This window comes from Hyperolius riggenbachi, chromosome 2 (genome assembly GCF_040937935.1).
Source record: "Hyperolius riggenbachi isolate aHypRig1 chromosome 2, aHypRig1.pri, whole genome shotgun sequence".
NCBI classification, from domain to species: Eukaryota; Metazoa; Chordata; class Amphibia; order Anura; family Hyperoliidae; genus Hyperolius; species Hyperolius riggenbachi.
The window spans coordinates 491498795-491522121 of record NC_090647.1 but is presented as its reverse complement, the minus strand read 5'-3'; the positions used below and the strand labels follow the sequence as shown (position 1 = coordinate 491522121).

Sequence of the window (23327 nt, the reverse complement as noted above, 5' to 3'; positions counted from 1 at the left end):
CTGGTATGGCATTGGGGAGGAGGTGGCCATACAAAGTGAAAGAGTAAGTTTACACCTTGCTTAGAATTTGAATGTGCTACATTTTTTTTCACAGCAGTGATGACACTGTTTTAGCTATTTATCGTGTAAACTTACTTTTTCACTTTTAATTAATGTCAATATGTTGATTGTATGCCCTTGCAATTTAAAATCCGAGTATCGTGTGATTTTTTGCGGTAAAATCCAACCTTGCAGAATTTTAGCTTTTTGGTCTTGATGAAGTGTGGAAGAAAAAGAGCACTCATGCAGCATTTCCAAAAAATAGTGAAGGTACTTGACCGATGTAGTTTACCGGAGAAGTTGAATGCTACATAGCTTGAGGACGCTGGATTATTAGACTAATCTAGCTGATATCCTTGGAGTGAGACAACCCAGAAAAGGAACATTTTAAGAGAAGTTGACTGGATCAAACAGCTGCAGGAGGCAGTCTAATATCAATATTTTGATTGTATGCCCTTGCAGTTTAAAATCTAAGTATCGTGCGATTTTTTTGCGTTATTATAAACCCTGGACGAATTAAAGCTTTTTGGCCTCAATGGAGCATGGAAGAAGAATACCACTTATGATATGAATCATAAAAAGAAGGAAGGTACCGAACAGATTTATTTCACTGGAGAAGTTAAATGCCTCATAGCTTGAGGATGCTGGATTAATCAACTGGTCTAGCTGAAAGCATTAGCAGTGAGACAACACAGAAGAGGAATATTTTAAGAGAAATTGACTGGATCAAACAGCTGCAGGAGGCAGTCTAATATCAATATTTTGATTGTATGCCCTTGCAGTTTAAAATCTAAGTATCGTGCGATTTTTTTTGCGTTATTATAAACCCTGGAAGAATTTCAGCTTTTTGGCCTAAATATAGCGTGGAAGAAAAATACCACTTATGATCTGAATCATAAAAAGAAGGAAGGTACCTAACAGATTTATTTCAATGGAGAAGTGGAATGCTACATAGCTTGAGGATGCTGGATTAATCAACTGGTCTAGCTGAAAGCATTAGCAGTGAGACAACACAGAAGAGGAATATTTTAAGGTAAATTGACTGGATCAAAGAGCTGCAGGAGGCAGTCTAATATCAATATTTTGATTGTATGCCCTTGCAGTTTAAAATCTAAGTATCGTGCGATTTTTTTGCGTTATTATAAACCCTGGACGAATTTAAGCTTTTTGGCCTCAATGGAGCATGGAAAAAGAATACCACTTATGATATGAATCATAAAAAGAAGGAAGGTACCAAACAGATTTATTTCACTGGAGAAGTTAAATGCCTCATAGCTTGAGGATGCTGGATTACTAGACTGATCTAGCTAAAAGCACTGGCAGTGAGACCACACAGGAGAAGAACATTTTAAGGAGAAGTTGACTAGATAAAACAGCTGCAGGAGCAAGTCTCTGAACTTTGGCAACCGATTAAAAGAACGGATGCATTTTTTTCTTCCCTCTTTTTGGATTTTGATGGGACTCCAAGAATGAAAGCTTTGGATTCGCTTCTGAGATGACAAACACACCAGCTTTATGTCGCATTAATCATGATACAGAAGGTAGAAGGGTTCAGTTATTGAGGTTGCTCAGGCATTTAGGTCAAGAAATAGCCTAGGTCATGTGAGTAGACTCTCCTTCAATTTTTTTAGATTCATAATGCCCACCTGTTTTATGGTTTTAAACAAATACTAAGATTGAGGTTTTTGTTAAAATGTTAATAAATGTGGTAAAAATTTTGGTCAACCATTTCAAGCGGAATAGTGAATGTGCCAAAAATGACTACTTATCTGGAGAGGACTGGTATGGCATTGGGGAGGAGGTGGCCATACAAAGTGAAAGAGTAAGTTTACACCTTGCTTAGAATTTGAATGTGCTACATTTTTTTTCACAGCAGTGATGACACTGTTTTAGCTATTTATCGTGTAAACTTACTTTTTCACTTTTAATTAATGTCAATATGTTGATTGTATGCCCTTGCAATTTAAAATCCGAGTATCGTGTGATTTTTTTGCGGTAAAATCCAACCTTGCAGAATTTTAGCTTTTTGGTCTTGATGAAGTGTGGAAGAAAAAGAGCACTCATGCAGCATTTCCAAAAAATAGTGAAGGTACTTGACCGATGTAGTTTACCGGAGAAGTTGAATGCTACATAGCTTGAGGACGCTGGATTATTAGACTAATCTAGCTGATATCCTTGGAGTGAGACAACCCAGAAAAGGAACATTTTAAGAGAAGTTGACTGGATCAAACAGCTGCAGGAGGCAGTCTAATATCAATATTTTGATTGTATGCCCTTGCAGTTTAAAATCTAAGTATCGTGCGATTTTTTTGCGTTATTATAAACCCTGGACGAATTTAAGCTTTTTGGCGTCAATGGAGCATGGAAGAAGAATACCACTTATGATATGAATCATAAAAAGAAGGAAGGTACCGAACAGATTTATTTCACTGGAGAAGTTAAATGCCTCATAGCTTGAGGATGCTGGATTAATCAACTGGTCTAGCTGAAAGCATTAGCAGTGAGACAACACAGAAGAGGAATATTTTAAGAGAAATTGACTGGATCAAACAGCTGCAGGAGGCAGTCTAATATCAATATTTTGATTGTATGCCCTTGCAGTTTAAAATCTAAGTATCGTGCAATTTTTTTTGCGTTATTATAAACCCTGGAAGAGTTTCAGCTTTTTGGCCTAAATATAGCGTGGAAGAAAAATACCACTTATGATCTGAATCATAAAAAGAAGGAAGGTACCGAACAGATTTATTTCAATGGAGAAGTGGAATGCTACATAGCTTGAGGATGCTGGATTAATCAACTGGTCTAGCTGAAAGCATTAGCAGTGAGACAACACAGAAGGGGAATATTTTAAGGTAAATTGACTGGATCAAAGAGCTGCAGGAGGCAGTCTAATATCAATATTTTGATTGTATGCCCTTGCAGTTTAAAATCTAAGTATCGTGCGATTTTTTTGCGTTATTATAAACCCTGGACGAATTTAAGCTTTTTGGCCTCAATGGAGCATGGAAAAAGAATACCACTTATGATATGAATCATAAAAAGAAGGAAGGTACCAAACAGATTTATTTCACTGGAGAAGTTAAATGCCTCATAGCTTGAGGATGCTGGATTACTAGACTGATCTAGCTAAAAGCACTGGCAGTGAGACAACACAGGAGAAGAACATTTTAAGGAGAAGTTGACTAGATAAAACAGCTGCAGGAGCAAGTCTCTGAACTTTGGCAACCGATTAAAAGAACGGATGCATTTTTTTCTTCCCTCTTTTTGGATTTTGATGGGACTCCAAGAATGAAAGCTTTGGATTCGCTTCTGAGACACACCAGCTTTATGTCGCATTAATCATGATACAGAAGGTAGAAGGGTTCAGTTATTGAGGTTGCTCAGGCATTTAGGTCAAGAAATAGCCTAGGTCATGTGAGTAGACTCTCCTTCAATTTTTTTAGATTCATAATGCCCAACTGTTTTATGGTTTTAAACAAATACTAAGATTGAGGTTTTTGTTAAAATGTTAATTAATGTGGTAAAAATTTTGGTCAACCATTTCAAGCGGAATAGTAAATGTGCCAAAAATGACTACTTATCTGGAGAGGACTGGTATGGCATTGGGGAGGAGGTGGCCATACAAAGTGAAAGAGTAAGTTTACACCTTGCTTAGAATTTGAATGTGCTACATTTTTTTTCACAGCAGTGATGACACTGTTATAGCTATTTATCGTGTAAACTTACCGTATTTTTCGGACTATAAGACGCACTTTTTCTCCCCCAAAAGTGGGGAGAAAAAGTCCCTGCGTCTTATAGTCCAAATGCAGGGAATCCCAGACTTAAAACCACTGACAAACAGCTGACCCGCCGCATGTCGGGATTCCCTGCACTCCTGTGGTCTTGGATCCTCCTCGATGTCACCCTCAATGTTTGCCAGCATGTCCTTTGTGTTGCCTCTTTGCCCCTCGCTGCGCCATTGTCATGTACTTAGCGGCAGAAGCCGCTCGTATCAAACAGCAGACTGTCCCCATTGTATACATAATCAGTCCGCCTGTTTGCCCCTCGCTGCGCTGTGTTATGTAAATCAGCGGCAGAAACCGCTCGTATTAAAGGGCAGACTGTCCCCTGTATACATATTCAGTACACCTGATTGCCCCTCGCTGCGCTATGTGTAATGTAAATCAGCGGCAGAAGCCGCTAGTATCACTCACCGGACATGGCGTGCCTGCGGCGAACACGGACTCCTCTCTCGCTCACTCCTTCCCCCAAGTGCCGGTACTTCATAGTCGCGTCATTACACACGTGATCACGCGCGACCACGTGTGTAATGACGCGACTATGAAGTACCGGCACTTGGGGGAAGGAGTGAGCGAGAGAGGAGTCCGTGTTCGCCGCAGGCACGCCATGTCTGGTGAGTGATACTAGCGGCTTCTGCCGCTGATTTACATTACACATAGCGCAGCGAGGGGCAATCAGGTGTACTGAATATGTATACAGGGGACAGTCTGCCCTTTAATACGAGCGGTTTCTGCCGCTGATTTACATAACAAAGCGCAGCGAGGGGCAAACAGGCGGACTGATTATGTATACAATGGGGACAGTCTGTTGTTTGATACGAGCATCTTCTGCCGCTAAGTACATGACAATGGCGCAGCGAGGGGCACACAGGCAGACAATATATGTATACAATGGGGACAGTCTGCTGTTTAATACGATCGGCTTCTGCCGCTGATTTACATGACAATGGCGCAGCGAGGGGCAAACAGGCAGACACAAAATGTATACACTGGGGCCAATCTGCAGTTTAATACTTGGGACAGCATGAGGATACTGGGGAGAGGAGGCATAAACTGGGGGCAGCATGAGGACACTGAGGAACAAAAGGAGGTCACTGGGGGGCAGAAGAAGGAAACTGGGGGGCAGCATGAGGACACTGGAGTAACAGGAAGAGGACACTGGGGGACAGGAGGAGGACATTGGGGCCAAGAGGAAAACACAAGGATGACAGGAACAGGACAGTAATTGGGAGAACATCTACAAGATGCTCCTGGACCATAGACGTACCAGGTTTCGTATATATATTTTTTTCCTGGTTTTTACCCTCTAATCCTAGGTGCGTCTTATACTCCGGAGCGTCTTATAGTCCGAAAAATACGGTACTTTTTCACTTTTAATTAATGTCAATATGTTGATTGTATGCCCTTGCAATTTAAAATCCGAGTATCGTGTGATTTTTTGCGGTAAAATCCAATATTGCAGAAATTTAGCTTTTTGGTCTTGATGAAGTGTGGAAGAAAAAGAGCACTCATGCAGCATTTCCAAAAAATAGTGAAGGTACTTGACCGATGTAGTTTACCGGAGAAGTTGAATGCTACATAGCTTGAGGACGCTGGATTATTAGACTAATCTAGCTGATATCCTTGGAGTGAGACAACCCAGAAAAGGAACATTTTAAAAGAAGTTGACTGGATCAAACAGCTGCAGGAGGCAGTCTAATATCAATATTTTGATTGTATGCCCTTGCAGTTTAAAATCTAAGTATCGTGCGATTATTTTTGCGTTATTATAAACCCTGGAAGAATTTCAGCTTTTTGGCCTAAATATAGCGTGGAAGAAAAATACCACTTATGATCTGAATCATAAAAAGAAGGAAGGTACCGAACAGATTTATTTCAATGGAGAAGTGGAATGCTACATAGCTTGAGGATGCTGGATTAATCAACTGGTCTAGCTGAAAGCATTAGCAGTGAGACAACACAGAAGGGGAATATTTTAAGGTAAATTGACTGGATCAAAGAGCTGCAGGAGGCAGTCTAATATCAATATTTTGATTGTATGCCCTTGCAGTTTAAAATCTAAGTATCGTGCGATTTTTTTGCGTTATTATAAACCCTGGACGAATTTAAGCTTTTTGGCCTCAATGGAGCATGGAAAAAGAATACCACTTATGATATGAATCATAAAAAGAAGGAAGGTACCAAACAGATTTATTTCACTGGAGAAGTTAAATGCCTCATAGCTTGAGGATGCTGGATTACTAGACTGATCTAGCTAAAAGCACTGGCAGTGAGACAACACAGGAGAAGAACATTTTAAGGAGAAGTTGACTAGATAAAACAGCTGCAGGAGCAAGTCTCTGAACTTTGGCAACCGATTAAAAGAACGGATGCATTTTTTTCTTCCCTCTTTTTGGATTTTGATGGGACTCCAAGAATGAAAGCTTTGGATTCGCTTCTGAGACACACCAGCTTTATGTCGCATTAATCATGATACAGAAGGTAGAAGGGTTCAGTTATTGAGGTTGCTCAGGCATTTAGGTCAAGAAATAGCCTAGGTCATGTGAGTAGACTCTCCTTCAATTTTTTTAGATTCATAATGCCCAACTGTTTTATGGTTTTAAACAAATACTAAGATTGAGGTTTTTGTTAAAATGTTAATTAATGTGGTAAAAATTTTGGTCAACCATTTCAAGCGGAATAGTAAATGTGCCAAAAATGACTACTTATCTGGAGAGGACTGGTATGGCATTGGGGAGGAGGTGGCCATACAAAGTGAAAGAGTAAGTTTACACCTTGCTTAGAATTTGAATGTGCTACATTTTTTTTCACAGCAGTGATGACACTGTTATAGCTATTTATCGTGTAAACTTACCGTATTTTTCGGACTATAAGACGCACTTTTTCTCCCCCAAAAGTGGGGAGAAAAAGTCCCTGCGTCTTATAGTCCAAATGCAGGGAATCCCAGACTTAAAACCACTGACAAACAGCTGACCCGCCGCATGTCGGGATTCCCTGCACTCCTGTGGTCTTGGATCCTCCTCGATGTCACCCTCAATGTTTGCCAGCATGTCCTTTGTGTTGCCTCTTTGCCCCTCGCTGCGCCATTGTCATGTACTTAGCGGCAGAAGCCGCTCGTATCAAACAGCAGACTGTCCCCATTGTATACATAATCAGTCCGCCTGTTTGCCCCTCGCTGCGCTGTGTTATGTCAATCAGCGGCAGAAACCGCTCGTATTAAAGGGCAGACTGTCCCCTGTATACATATTCAGTACACCTGATTGCCCCTCGCTGCGCTATGTGTAATGTAAATCAGCGGCAGAAGCCGCTAGTATCACTCACCGGACATGGCGTGCCTGCGGCGAACACGGACTCCTCTCTCGCTCACTCCTTCCCCCAAGTGCCGGTACTTCATAGTCGCGTCATTACACACGTGATCACGCGCGACCACGTGTGTAATGACGCGACTATGAAGTACCGGCACTTGGGGGAAGGAGTGAGCGAGAGAGGAGTCCGTGTTCGCCGCAGGCACGCCATGTCTGGTGAGTGATACTAGCGGCTTCTGCCGCTGATTTACATTACACATAGCGCAGCGAGGGGCAATCAGGTGTACTGAATATGTATACAGGGGACAGTCTGCCCTTTAATACGAGCGGTTTCTGCCGCTGATTTACATAACAAAGCGCAGCGAGGGGCAAACAGGCGGACTGATTATGTATACAATGGGGACAGTCTGTTGTTTGATACGAGCATCTTCTGCCGCTAAGTACATGACAATGGCGCAGCGAGGGGCACACAGGCAGACAATATATGTATACAATGGGGACAGTCTGCTGTTTAATACGATCGGCTTCTGCCGCTGATTTACATGACAATGGCGCAGCGAGGGGCAAACAGGCAGACACAAAATGTATACACTGGGGCCAATCTGCAGTTTAATACTTGGGACAGCATGAGGATACTGGGGAGAGGAGGCATAAACTGGGGGCAGCATGAGGACACTGAGGAACAAAAGGAGGTCACTGGGGGGCAGAAGAAGGAAACTGGGGGGCAGCATGAGGACACTGGAGTAACAGGAAGAGGACACTGGGGGACAGGAGGAGGACATTGGGGCCAAGAGGAAAACACAAGGATGACAGGAACAGGACAGTAATTGGGAGAACATCTACAAGATGCTCCTGGACCATAGACGTACCAGGTTTCGTATATATATTTTTTTCCTGGTTTTTACCCTCTAATCCTAGGTGCGTCTTATACTCCGGAGCGTCTTATAGTCCGAAAAATACGGTACTTTTTCACTTTTAATTAATGTCAATATGTTGATTGTATGCCCTTGCAATTTAAAATCCGAGTATCGTGTGATTTTTTGCGGTAAAATCCAATATTGCAGAAATTTAGCTTTTTGGTCTTGATGAAGTGTGGAAGAAAAAGAGCACTCATGCAGCATTTCCAAAAAATAGTGAAGGTACTTGACCGATGTAGTTTACCGGAGAAGTTGAATGCTACATAGCTTGAGGACGCTGGATTATTAGACTAATCTAGCTGATATCCTTGGAGTGAGACAACCCAGAAAAGGAACATTTTAAAAGAAGTTGACTGGATCAAACAGCTGCAGGAGGCAGTCTAATATCAATATTTTGATTGTATGCCCTTGCAGTTTAAAATCTAAGTATCGTGCGATTATTTTTGCGTTATTATAAACCCTGGAAGAATTTCAGCTTTTTGGCCTAAATATAGCGTGGAAGAAAAATACCACTTATGATCTGAATCATAAAAAGAAGGAAGGTACCGAACAGATTTATTTCAATGGAGAAGTGGAATGCTACATAGCTTGAGGATGCTGGATTAATCAACTGGTCTAGCTGAAAGCATTAGCAGTGAGACAACACAGAAGGGGAATATTTTAAGGTAAATTGACTGGATCAAAGAGCTGCAGGAGGCAGTCTAATATCAATATTTTGATTGTATGCCCTTGCAGTTTAAAATCTAAGTATCGTGCGATTTTTTTGCGTTATTATAAACCCTGGACGAATTTAAGCTTTTTGGCCTCAATGGAGCATGGAAGAAGAATACCACTTATGATATGAATCATAAAAAGAAGGAAGGTACCGAACAGATTTATTTCACTGGAGAAGTTAAATGCCTCATAGCTTGAGGATGCTGGATTAATCAACTGGTCTAGCTGAAAGCATTAGCAGTGAGACAACACAGAAGAGGAATATTTTAAGAGAAATTGACTGGATCAAACAGCTGCAGGAGGCAGTCTAATATCAATATTTTGATTGTATGCCCTTGCAGTTTAAAATCTAAGTATCGTGCGATTTTTTTTTTTGCGTTATTATAAACCCTGGAAGAATTTCAGCTTTTTGGCCTAAATATAGCATGGAAGAAAAATACCACTTATGATCTGAATCATAAAAAGAAGGAAGGTACCGAACAGATTTATTTCAATGGAGAAGTGGAATGCTACATAGCTTGAGGATGCTGGATTAATCAACTGGTCTAGCTGAAAGCATTAGCAGTGAGACAACACAGAAGAGGAATATTTTAAGGTAAATTGACTGGATCAAAGAGCCGCAGGAGGCAGTCTAATATCAATATTTTGATTGTATGCCCTTGCAGTTTAAAATCTAAGTATCGTGCGATTTTTTTGCGTTATTATAAACCCTGGACGAATTTAAGCTTTTTGGCCTCAATGGAGCATGGAAAAAGAATACCACTTATGATATGAATCATAAAAAGAAGGAAGGTACTGAACAGATTTATTTCACTGGAGAAGTTAAATGCCTCATAGCTTGAGGATGCTGGATTACTAGACTGATCTAGCTAAAAGCACTGGCAGTGAGACAACACAGGAGAAGAACATTTTAAGGAGAAGTTGACTAGATAAAACAGCTGCAGGAGCAAGTCTCTGAACTTTGGCAACCGATTAAAAGAACGGATGCATTTTTTTCTTCCCTCTTTTTGGATTTTGATGGGACTCCAAGAATGAAAGCTTTGGATTCGCTTCTGAGACACACCAGCTTTATGTCGCATTAATCATGATACAGAAGGTAGAAGGGTTCAGTTATTGAGGTTGCTCAGGCATTTAGGTCAAGAAATAGCCTAGGTCATGTGAGTAGACTCTCCTTCAATTTTTTTAGATTCATAATGCCCAACTGTTTTATGGTTTTAAACAAATACTAAGATTGAGGTTTTTGTTAAAATGTTAATAAATGTAGTAAAAATTTTGGTCAACCATTTCAAGCGGAATAGTGAATGTGCCAAAAATGACTACTTATCTGGAGAGGACTGGTTTGGCATTGGGGAGGAGGTGGCCATACAAAGTGAAAGAGTAAGTTTACACCTTGCTTAGAATTTGAATGTGCTACATTTTTTTTCACAGCAGTGATGACACTGTTTTAGCTATTTATCGTGTAAACTTACTTTTTCACTTTTAATTAATGTCAATATGTTGATTGTATGCCCTTGCAATTTAATATCCGAGTATCGTGTGATTTTTTGCGGTAAAATCCAACCTTGCAGAATTTTAGCTTTTTGGTCTTGATGAAGTGTGGAAGAAAAAGAGCACTCATGCAGCATTTCCAAAAAATAGTGAAGGTACTTGACCGATGTAGTTTACCGGAGAAGTTGAATGCTACATAGCTTGAGGACGCTGGATTATTAGACTAATCTAGCTGATATCCTTGGAGTGAGACAACCCAGAAAAGGAACATTTTAAAAGAAGTTGACTGGATCAAACAGCTGCAGGAGGCAGTCTAATATCAATATTTTGATTGTATGCCCTTGCAGTTTAAAATCTAAGAATCGTGCGATTTTTTTGCGTTATTATAAACCCTGGACGAATTTAAGCTTTTTGGCCTCAATGGAGCATGGAAGAAGAATACCACTTATGATATGAATCATAAAAAGAAGGAAGGTACCGAACAGATTTATTTCACTGGAGAAGTTAAATGCCTCATAGCTTGAGGATGCTGGATTAATCAACTGGTCTAGCTGAAAGCATTAGCAGTGAGACAACACAGAAGAGGAATATTTTAAGAGAAATTGACTGGATCAAACAGCTGCAGGAGGCAGTCTAATATCAATATTTTGATTGTATGCCCTTGCAGTTTAAAATCTAAGTATCGTGCGATTTTTTTTTTTGCGTTATTATAAACCCTGGAAGAATTTCAGCTTTTTGGCCTAAATATAGCATGGAAGAAAAATACCACTTATGATCTGAATCATAAAAAGAAGGAAGGTACCGAACAGATTTATTTCAATGGAGAAGTGGAATGCTACATAGCTTGAGGATGCTGGATTAATCAACTGGTCTAGCTGAAAGCATTAGCAGTGAGACAACACAGAAGAGGAATATTTTAAGGTAAATTGACTGGATCAAAGAGCTGCAGGAGGCAGTCTAATATCAATATTTTGATTGTATGCCCTTGCAGTTTAAAATCTAAGTATCGTGCGATTTTTTTGCGTTATTATAAACCCTGGACGAATTTAAGCTTTTTGGCCTCAATGGAGCATGGAAAAAGAATACCACTTATGATATGAATCATAAAAAGAAGGAAGGTACTGAACAGATTTATTTCACTGGAGAAGTTAAATGCCTCATAGCTTGAGGATGCTGGATTACTAGACTGATCTAGCTAAAAGCACTGGCAGTGAGACAACACAGGAGAAGAACATTTTAAGGAAAAGTTGACTAGATAAAACAGCTGCAGGAGCAAGTCTCTGAACTTTGGCAACCGATTAAAAGAACGGATGCATTTTTTTCTTCCCTCTTTTTGGATTTTGATGGGACTCCAAGAATGAAAGCTTTGGATTCGCTTCTGAGACACACCAGCTTTATGTCGCATTAATCATGATACAGAAGGTAGAAGGGTTCAGTTATTGAGGTTGCTCAGGCATTTAGGTCAAGAAATAGCCTAGGTCATGTGAGTAGACTCTCCTTCAATTTTTTTAGATTCATAATGCCCAACTGTTTTATGGTTTTAAACAAATACTAAGATTGAGGTTTTTGTTAAAATGTTAATAAATGTGGTAAAAATTTTGGTCAACCATTTCAAGCGGAATAGTGAATGTGCCAAAAATGACTACTTATCTGGAGAGGACTGGTATGGCATTGGGGAGGAGGTGGCCATACAAAGTGAAAGAGTAAGTTTACACCTTGCTTAGAATTTGAATGTGCTACATTTTTTTTCACAGCAGTGATGACACTGTTTTAGCTATTTATCGTGTAAACTTACTTTTTCACTTTTAATTAATGTCAATATGTTGATTGTATGCCCTTGCAATTTAATATCCGAGTATCGTGTGATTTTTTGCGGTAAAATCCAACCTTGCAGAATTTTAGCTTTTTGGTCTTGATGAAGTGTGGAAGAAAAAGAGCACTCATGCAGCATTTCCAAAAAATAGTGAAGGTACTTGACCGATGTAGTTTACCGGAGAAGTTGAATGCTACATAGCTTGAGGACGCTGGATTATTAGACTAATCTAGCTGATATCCTTGGAGTGAGACAACCCAGAAAAGGAACATTTTAAAAGAAGTTGACTGGATCAAACAGCTGCAGGAGGCAGTCTAATATCAATATTTTGATTGTATGCCCTTGCAGTTTAAAATCTAAGAATCGTGCGATTTTTTTGCGTTATTATAAACCCTGGACGAATTTAAGCTTTTTGGCCTCAATGGAGCATGGAAGAAGAATACCACTTATGATATGAATCATAAAAAGAAGGAAGGTACCGAACAGATTTATTTCACTGGAGAAGTTAAATGCCTCATAGCTTGAGGATGCTGGATTAATCAACTGGTCTAGCTGAAAGCATTAGCAGTGAGACAACACAGAAGAGGAATATTTTAAGAGAAATTGACTGGATCAAACAGCTGCAGGAGGCAGTCTAATATCAATATTTTGATTGTATGCCCTTGCAGTTTAAAATCTAAGTATCGTGCGATTTTTTTTTTTGCGTTATTATAAACCCTGGAAGAATTTCAGCTTTTTGGCCTAAATATAGCATGGAAGAAAAATACCACTTATGATCTGAATCATAAAAAGAAGGAAGGTACCGAACAGATTTATTTCAATGGAGAAGTGGAATGCTACATAGCTTGAGGATGCTGGATTAATCAACTGGTCTAGCTGAAAGCATTAGCAGTGAGACAACACAGAAGAGGAATATTTTAAGGTAAATTGACTGGATCAAAGAGCTGCAGGAGGCAGTCTAATATCAATATTTTGATTGTATGCCCTTGCAGTTTAAAATCTAAGTATCGTGCGATTTTTCTGCGTTATTATAAACCCTGGACGAATTTAAGCTTTTTGGCCTCAATGGAGCATGGAAAAAGAATACCACTTATGATATGAATCATAAAAAGAAGGAAGGTACTGAACAGATTTATTTCACTGGAGAAGTTAAATGCCTCATAGCTTGAGGATGCTGGATTACTAGACTGATCTAGCTAAAAGCACTGGCAGTGAGACAACACAGGAGAAGAACATTTTAAGGAGAAGTTGACTAGATAAAACAGCTGCAGGAGCCAGTCTCTGAACTTTGGCAACCGATTAAAAGAACGGATGCATTTTTTTCTTCCCTCTTTTTGGATTTTGATGGGACTCCAAGAATGAAAGCTTTGGATTCGCTTCTGAGACACACCAGCTTTATGTCGCATTAATCATGATACAGAAGGTAGAAGGGTTCAGTTATTGAGGTTGCTCAGGCATTTAGGTCAAGAAATAGCCTAGGTCATGTGAGTAGACTCTCCTTCAATTTTTTTAGATTCATAATGCCCAACTGTTTTATGGTTTTAAACAAATACTAAGATTGAGGTTTTTGTTAAAATGTTAATAAATGTGGTAAAAATTTTGGTCAACCATTTCAAGCGGAATAGTGAATGTGCCAAAAATGACTACTTATCTCATCTGGAGAGGACTGGTATGGCATTGGGGAGGAGGTGGCCATACAAAGTGAAAGAGTAAGTTTACACCTTGCTTAGAATTTGAATGTGCTACATTTTTTTTCACAGCAGTGATGACACTGTTTTAGCTATTTATCGTGTAAACTTACTTTTTCACTTTTAATTAATGTCAATATGTTGATTGTATGCCCTTGCAATTTAAAATCCGAGTATCGTGTGATTTTTTGCGGTAAAATCCAACCTTGCAGAATTTTAGCTTTTTGGTCTAGATGAAGTGTGGAAGAAAAAGAGCACTCATGCAGCATTTCCAAAAAATAGTGAAGGTACTTGACCGATGTAGTTTACCGGAGAAGTTGAATGATACATAGCTTGAGGACGCTGGATTATTAGACTAATCTAGCTGATATCCTTGGAGTGAGACAACCCAGAAAAGGAACATTTTAAGAGAAGTTGACTGGATCAAACAGCTGCAGGAGGCAGTCTAATATCAATATTTTGATTGTATGCCCTTGCAGTTTAAAATCTAAGTATCGTGCGATTTTTTTTGCGTTATTATAAACCCTGGACGAATTTAAGCTTTTTGGCCTCAATGGAGCATGGAAGAAGAATACCACTTATGATATGAATCATAAAAAGAAGGAAGGTACCGAACAGATTTATTTCACTGGAGAAGTTAAATGCCTCATAGCTTGAGGATGCTGGATTAATCAACTGGTCTAGCTGAAAGCATTAGCAGTGAGACAACACAGAAGAGGAATATTTTAAGAGAAATTGACTGGATCAAACAGCTGCAGGAGGCAGTCTAATATCAATATTTTGATTGTATGCCCTTGCAGTTTAAAATCTAAGTATCGTGCGATGTTTTTTGCGTTATTATAAACCCTGGAAGAATTTCAGCTTTTTGGCCTAAATATAGCGTGGAAGAAAAATACCACTTATGATCTGAATCATAAAAAGAAGGAAGGTACCGAACAGATTTATTTCAATGGAGAAGTGGAATGCTACATAGCTTGAGGATGCTGGATTAATCAACTGGTCTAGCTGAAAGCATTAGCAGTGAGACAACACAGAAGAGGAATATTTTAAGGTAAATTGACTGGATCAAAGAGCTGCAGGAGGCAGTCTAATATCAATATTTTGATTGTATGCCCTTGCAGTTTAAAATCTAAGTATCGTGCGATTTTTTTGCGTTATTATAAACCCTGGACGAATTTAAGCTTTTTGGCCTCAATGGAGCATGGAAAAAGAATACCACTTATGATATGAATCATAAAAAGAAGGAAGGTACCGAACAGATTTATTTCACTGGAGAAGTTAAATGCCTCATAGCTTGAGGATGCTGGATTACTAGACTGATCTAGCTAAAAGCACTGGCAGTGAGACAACACAGGAGAAGAACATTTTAAGGAGAAGTTGACTAGATAAAACAGCTGCAGGAGCAAGTCTCTGAACTTTGGCAACCGATTAAAAGAACGGATGCATTTTTTTCTTCCCTCTTTTTGGATTTTGATGGGACTCCAAGAATGAAAGCTTTGGATTTGCTTCTGAGACACACCAGCTTTATGTCGCATTAATCATGATACAGAAGGTAGAAGGGTTCAGTTATTGAGGTTGCTCAGGCATTTAGGTCAAGAAATAGCCTAGGTCATGTGAGTAGACTCTCCTTCAATTTTTTTACTGTCCACAGCTTCAGGCTGTGGACAGTGCGCATGCGCACAGGATGGTGTACGCTGCACAGGAAGGCCCGTGCACCTGTTGCCATGGTGATGTTATTTATCCTCGTGCAGCGGCGTGTTTACCCTCCGGGCAGCGGCAGAGACAGACGCGTCTTCAGCTTCTCTTCAGTCTCCTGGGCTTCTGCAATATCAGCGACATCCCTGAGAGCCAGACAGGAGACATACCCGACTAGCAGCTTGTACAGGAGTGACGCTCCCCCTTGTGGCCAGAGATAGAAATTGCTCTCCCTGTGTAATCAGGTATTTCCATTCTAGCACGTGACCCTAACAAGGCGCTGCTGAGGTATTATAGCTGTAATGATGGATACCAGGGCAGATAGATCCCGATAAACAGCGGGGACATGTGACAGGCAATGGGGCAGTGTATATGCGAAGGGGAGGGCTTTGATCACTGCAGCTGCGTTCCGGTTGCCATGGTAACCTGTACACACTTTAAAGGGGAACTGAAGAGAGAGGTATATGGAGGCTGTCATGTTAATTTCCTTTTAGACAATACCAGGTGCCTGGCAGCCCTGCTGATCCTCTGCCTCTAATACTATTAGCCATAGCCCCTGAACAAGCATGCAGCAGATCAGGTGTTTCAGTGGTTCAGACTTATAAGTCTGATCTGACAAGACTAGCTGCATGCTTGTTTCTGGTTTTAATCAGATACTACTGCAGAGAAATAGACCAGCAGGGCTGCCAGGCAACTGGTATTGATTAAAAGGAAATAAACATGACAGCCTCCATATACCTCTCTCTTCAGTTCCCCTTTAAAGGCTTGATTCACAAACTTGTGCGCGTGCTAAACAGTTAGCACGTGAAGTTCCGCTCGCGGACTTCTGCATTATCGCGCGCAAATGTCCGCACTTCACATGCTTACTGTTTAGCATGCCCGTGCTTGTGAATCCAGCCCATATTGGAGATGGAGATGATAGCGGAAGCGGCAGCAGAGGTCCGTGTATCTAGTCTCTCCCAGCTCCATCACCATCATACAGAAACAGAAAATATCCACTTTTTTTTTTTTTGTGGACAATAACTTGTTTGTAATGCATGCGTCACTCAGTCCACTGACAGCAGCTGTCGGATACGAGAATTGAACACAGTGTGCAGTTTTATGCTTTTTTTTAAAGTTATTTAATTTTAAAAGATACCAGAGCATAACTAGTAATGATTAAAAATCGTGTTGTGCTAGTAGGAGGGCGTCAGCCTTCACTTACAGCTCCCTCTGTTCAAAGATGTGTGCCTCCATTCTTCTGTTTCAGATCTTGATTGCGGCTCCTGACCCAAGCATCCACTATGGAAATACTGCGCTGAACAGTACTTCCCTTCTTCTACACCGTGAACGCGCTCCTACGTAATTGCTAGACGCACCACAGCCTTTGGCAGCTCCTGCTGTGAAGACGCGCTGGCTGGCAGGGAGCCAAAGAAGGTGGGAGGAAGCGAGCGAGCAAGCGCGTCTAGCAATGACCTAGGAGCACGTTCACAGGGAGAAGAAAGGGAATACTGCACATGCGCGGTGCAGTATTTCCATAGTGGACGCTCGGGTCGGGAGCTGCAAACGGGGGGATGAAACAGGAGAACGGAGGCGTGCATCTTTGAACAGAGGGTGCGGTAAGTGAAGGCTGACCCCCCCCCCTTCCCCCCCATCACTAGCACAACATGGTTTGTAATCTTTACTAGTTGGGCTCTTGTATCCTTTAAAAGTTTTGAACAGTGTGAAGGTGGCCACACACCATACAATAAAATGATCAAATTTTATGGCAATTCGATAAAAATTATTTTTAGGTAAATTTTGGCGCCCGGATGCTCCTAATTATTGGCAAAAGGGGACAATTTGCCCAAACAGGCTTACAAAGCCTGTCTGTTGAAATTGCCCCTCTTGCCACTAACTGGGTGCCTTCGGTTGCCAAAATTTACCTTCATAGCCGCATAACGTGGCTTTGCAGAGGAGGGGGGTTAGCTTTAGGAGGGCATTTAGGTTTAGGAACCACCAGGGTAGATTAGGTTTAGGCACCAGCAGGGGGAGTCTTAGGGCTAGGCACCATGGGGGGTGGGGGTAGAGGGAAAGGTTTTGTGTGAGAGTAGGATTAGGTTTAGCCATATAAGTAGAATATCAGTATTTTCCGATATTTTCCTATCAAAATGCAGTAGTAGAATATCACTAGCGATATTTTACTAGCAGCAAGCCCCTGATTTAGACCATCTAATGAACTCCGTCCCTAGTGTGCCTTTTAGTAGTTCTATAGAGTACCATTTAGTAATAGTGAGTGCAATGCTATGTTTACTATGTGTACTTTTTTTGTATGTGTACTTTTTTTGTATTTGTACTCTTATTGTATATACTATACTTTTATTAATTGTGTTTATTCTATTTGCCCTGTGTGTTGACGTTTGTTGTTAATGCCATGGCAGGAGCTGTGGAGGGAGAAGAGTCGGGGGCTGAGGACTGAGCCTTGGGGGACTCCAACAGTCATATAAATCCCTTCTGCAATCAGAGAGATTCCAATTAAGATTTGTTTGATAGCCAGATACTGACCACTGGGTTCTAAAACATAATAATTTGTTATTATAAATGTTATCCTTACTTTGTGTACTTATTGTTTTTGTACTTTTATTGTATACATTATACCTTCATTAATTGTATGCATTATATTTACCTTGTGTGTTGTTGTTTGTTGTAAGTGCGATGTCACCTAATAAAATGTTGAATGTGCTGCTGCAAAGTGAAAAATACAATACATACCTGAACAATATAAATATAAATGAAACACATGCAAAACTCCGGGTCTTTTTCTTAAAGGGATACTGTAGGGGGGTCGGGGGAAAATGAGCTGAACCTATCCGGGGCTTCTAATGGTCCCCCGCAGACATCCTGTGCCCGCGCAGCCGCTCACCGATGCTCCGGCCCCGCCTCCGGTTCACTTCTGGAATTTCTGACTTTAAAGTCAGAAAACCACTGCGCCTGCGTTGCCGTGTCCTCGATCCCGCTGATGTCATCAAGAGTGCACAGCGCAGGCCCAGTATGGTCTGTGTCTGCGCAGTACACTCCTGGTGACATCAGTGGGAGCGAGGACACGGGCATGCAGGTGCAGTGGTTTTCAGACTTTAAAGTCTGAAATTCCAGAAGTGAACCGGAGGCGGGGCCGGAGCATCGGTGAGTGGCTGCGCCAACACAGGATGTCTGCGGGGGACCATTAGAAGCCCCGGGTAAGTTCAGCTCATTTTCCCCCGACCCCCCTACAGTATCCCTTTAAGAACTTAAGATGGTGGTAAAAATGAACACAATAGTGAGCTATTGAAACATTGGGAAAACATTTTTGTCAGTAAGCTGCAAGAAGCACAATGTCTTATGTATACATACACACATTTTATAAAATGTAACCATATTTTAGCAAACACATTTTCTGAAAAATTATGATTTCAGCGGGCATATGTATTGTCCCGCCGCCAGTGAGCTGGGCGCAGGGTGAGCAGAATGATGGCTCTCCCTGCTGCTGCTCAAATCCCCGTCCAAGTTGTAGCAACTTGGAGGGAGATGTAATTCCAGGTCTGGCAATTGCTGGATCCCTGAATCACCCTGGCGTGGGGCGCTTAGCATAGGATTAGTGCTATGGTGGCGCTCAGCATCAAACGCCGGTCCTACCATTTACTAGTGCTATGCCACGCAAGGGTAATTCAGGGATCCAGCAATTTCCAGACCCCAAATTAGGTGCCAAAATGACCTGCTTCGTTCAGTAGCGATTGGGTCTTAGTAAATAGGTAATGACTGCACTATAAACAGTACTTTGCATGTTTGTTACATAATAATTATTATTAATAATATTTCACATATTAATTAATCCTACATATACCACTATTAATACCTCAGTTTTATTGCCAATTAAATATACAATGATAATAAATGCATTTATTATCATTGTACATTTAATTGGCAATAAAACACACATTGCTATTTGTAGTGCTATCTATGCAGATCCACACGCCAAGAAAAGTCAACTGAGCGGTACATCTATGCACGTAACTAAGCTCTCAGCCCCTCCAAATAGACATCAACACACATATTTGTCAAGAGTACTCTGATGCAAATACTCGAAGTACTAAGACAGTGTTCCCCGATGTTGTCCTCAAGGCCTACCAGCAGCTCATGTCTAGCAGGAAACCAGTAACATTCACAGGAGAGGTAATTTAATGTTTTAGCAGAGCTGATTGACTACATCCGTAGATTAACTCAAAACCTACTGTTAGTGGGCCTTGAGCAGTGCAGGATACACTGTTGGGGCAGCTGGGGACCTGCTGTGCGCATAGCATGTCGTGACAAAATATGGGCATGGCACCCAAAAGTGGGCATGGTCATGATGGGCTGGGACAAATGTACACAAACTTAGCAGCGGAGTAATTCAAAGACAGTGGGCCTGCACAGCAAAACTTTTAACAAATACATTAGTTACTAAACATTTGACGAAGATTACATTGTGAGCTCCTCTGAGGACAGTCAGTATCATGACTAAGTACTCTGCAAAGTGCTGCAGAAGATGCCAGTGCTATATAAATACATAATAATAATATGATACGCCATTAGACAAGACACAGAACATTTTGTGCTATATTGTGCTCTTCTCCTGGGGGACTTAAAGCACCAGAGCTGCAGCCAATTGTGGCGCGCTCCACAGGCAACCAGGATCATTAGGGGGCCTTGCCCAAATACTCCTTACTGTTTAATGTGCTAGATTGAGCCAGAATTTGAACCCTTGTCAAAAGACTCAAACCCTACATCAAAGGCAACAGCTTTACCAGTACACTATGCATCTATAACTGGGGCAGGGATTAGATTGTGTGAGGACAGTCCGGTGGGTCGAAGACTGCTCTGTGCCGCCACGGGAGGTGCTCTCTTGCGCGCTCGCACAGAACACAGCCACCCCTGTTCAGGAGCACTCGGGCTCCCGAAGACTTCCAAAGCCTACCCCGGAGGAAGATTTGAACGACAGTGATGGCACTGGAATGAGGGAACCGTGAGAGGAATGGGAAGGCTCTATACGATCCAGAGCCTTTTCCATAGGTAGGTATCTGTTTTTTCTTTATTTGCTTCGGAATTGCTTTAAATAGATCACATAAGGGCAACATCAAACAAGGTGGAGGAGCACTCTAGCCGCAAAGTTGGTAGTCTCCTTGTGTGCCCAGACCCACATGCCTAAGCGTCAGCAATAGAAACTCCGAAGAGTCGGCAACACAGTAAAAATAAGCTCTTTTATTGTTTAATTCATGGAAAACATGCAAATAGCCGATAACAGCAACAGACCGCTGTTTGGACATGATGCCGCTATTTTAAGGTGGTCGGCTAAACCATTGATTTTGGTGTAGGATTATTTAAGGCATAACTCTGTGAAGGTTTCATCTGTCTTTTAAAGTAGTGGGAAGCCTCTGAATGTCCAGAGGCTTCCCGGATCCTCCTCAAGCCCAGTGCTGCTATCTCCCACCCTCTTCTTCGTGGCCATGTTCCCGTCTGTGTTCAAGCTTCTCTGTATTGGGCATGTGCGAGTACAGTCCACATATGCCCAGTAGAATGAAGCTAGTAGTGCACAGTGATAAAAGCTGTACATGAGTGGCTTCATTCTACTGGTTATGCACAGACCAGACTCACACATACCCAGTATGGAGAGGCCCGTACTTGGCCAGAAACACGGCCATGAGAGATAACATCCAACAAGTTCTTGTCATATATGAACCGTGGGCTCGAGGAGGAGTAGAATAGCCTCTGTACTATCTAGAGCAGGGGTCTCAAACTCGCCGCCCGCGGGCTATTTGCAGCCCCCGGTACATTATTTTGTGGCCCGCGCCGGCAAAAGCAAAAGAGACACGGAAGGTAACTATTTTACCTTATAGTTCGCTTCAGTGCTCCCAAGTAATCCGCCGCATCCCCGCCGCTAAACGAGGGCTGCAGCCCCAAAAGCCCCCGGGCAAACATCCACGACTGCGCTGAGGGGCAGAGCTTCCAGCTGTAGCTCTGCCCCTCCTGACGTCAATCGCCGTGCGGATCGCCGACTCTCCCCGCCCCTCTCTGTGAAGGAAGAATGAGAGGGGCGGGCAGAGGCGGCAATCCGCCGCGATTGACGTCAGGAGGGGCAGAGCTGAAGCTCTGGCGATTTGGGGGCTCTGCAGGCCTCGTTTTGCGGCGGGGACACGGCGGATTACTTGTAATGGGAGCACTGAAGCAAACTATAAGGTAGGACACGTCATGTTCAGAAGAAATAATTAAAACTGTTAATAATGACATTTGAGGACTTTTTTTGTGAAATCCCTTATGCTGCCCAGCTTCATCCTGACTTTGCCTCCTGCGGCCCCCAGGTAAATTGAGTTTGAGACCCCTGATCTAGAGGCTTCCTAATAGTGTGGAAAGAATATCATTCATTTATTTAACCACTTAAGTACCAGCGGTCTCTGCCCTCTTAAGGACCAGAGACCGCTGGTACCAGAAATGGTGGAACACCGACGGATAACGACAAATCGCCACACTTACCCGCCGCAATCGCCTTCACCACCGCATGTTGGGAACCTGAGCCACCAACTATGCCGTCTCTATGACAGCAGAGTTCCTGTGAGCTGGTCAGGAGCCGCTTTCATTGGCTCCTGACCCTGCCTATCAATGTAAGCCAATGGGCGGCTTGCACTGAAAGACAGGACCAGGAGCCAATGAAATTGGCTCCTGACCCGCTCACAGGGCTCTGCCATTATAGAGATAGGCAGAGCAAGTGAGCTGCGGCAAGAACCATTGGGATTCCGCGTCGAGATCGGCAGGAGCGACGGAAACGGCGGAAGTGCACAGTGACGGCTAATTGAAATCTACGCCCTGCCATCCAGATAACCAACAAAACAGGCGTAGATTTCAATTAGCTTGGTCCTAAAGTAATTAAACACTTCAGACACCCTTTAAGTTTTTTTTATTAATAAGCCCCAATGTTGGCATGCATATTAAATGTGCTATTGAGATGCCCTGGGTGCTAAAAATGGCGCTTGGTTCACTTTAAGTTACTTTGGCTGTAATTCAGTAAGACTCGTTCAGTAAAAGTTTCATGTTCGGCTACTTAAAGAGACACTGAAGCGAAAAAAAAATGATGATATTATGATTTGTATGTGTAGTACAGCTAAGAAATAAAACATTAAGATCAGATACATCAGTCTAATTGTTTCCAGTACAGGAAGAGTTGAGAAACTCCAGTTGTTATCTCTATGCAAACAAGCCATTAACCACCCTGGCGTTCTATTAAGATCGCCAGGGAGGCTGCGGGAGGGGTTTTTTTTAATAAAAAAAAAACTATTTCATGCAGCCAACTGAAAGTTGGCTGCATGAAAGCCCACTAGAGGGCGCTCCGGAGGCGATCTTCCGATCGCCTCCGGCGCCCAGAATAAACAAGGAAGGCCGCAATGAGCAGCCTTCCTTGTTTTGCTTACCTCGTCGCCATGGCGACGAGCGGAGTGACGTCATGGACGTCAGCCGACGTCCTGACGTCAGCTGCCTCCGATCCAGCCCTTAGCGCTGGCCGGAACTTTTTGTTCCGGCTACGCTGGGCTCAGGCGGCTGGGGGGACCCTCTTTCGCCGCTGCATGCGGCGGATCGCCGCACTGCAGCGGCGATCAGGCAGCACACGCGGCTGGCAAAGTGCCGGCTGCGTGTGCTGCTTTTTATTTGAGCCAAATCGGCTCAGCAGGGCCTGAGCGGCAGGCTCCGGCGGTACTGGACGAGCTGAGCTCGTCCAGACCGCTCAGCTGGTTAAGCTCTCCGACTAAGTTAGTCTTGGAGAGGGCTGTTATCTGACTTTTATTATCTCAACTGTTCCTGGACTATTTACTTTTCCTCTGCTAGAGGAGAGGTCATTACTTCACAGACTGCTCTGAAAGACTCATTTT

At 42.1% G+C, this 23327-nt stretch overlaps 1 long non-coding RNA gene across 1 annotated transcript; it reads left to right on the top strand.

Annotated features, from left to right (window-relative positions):
- The first annotated feature begins 15481 nt into the window (after positions 1 to 15481).
- Positions 15482 to 18018, top strand: LOC137544937 (uncharacterized). Its single transcript, XR_011025944.1, has 2 exons — positions 15482 to 15683; positions 17838 to 18018. It is a non-coding gene; the product is annotated as an uncharacterized lncRNA (long non-coding RNA).
- The last annotated feature ends 5309 nt before the right edge of the window (positions 18019 to 23327 follow it).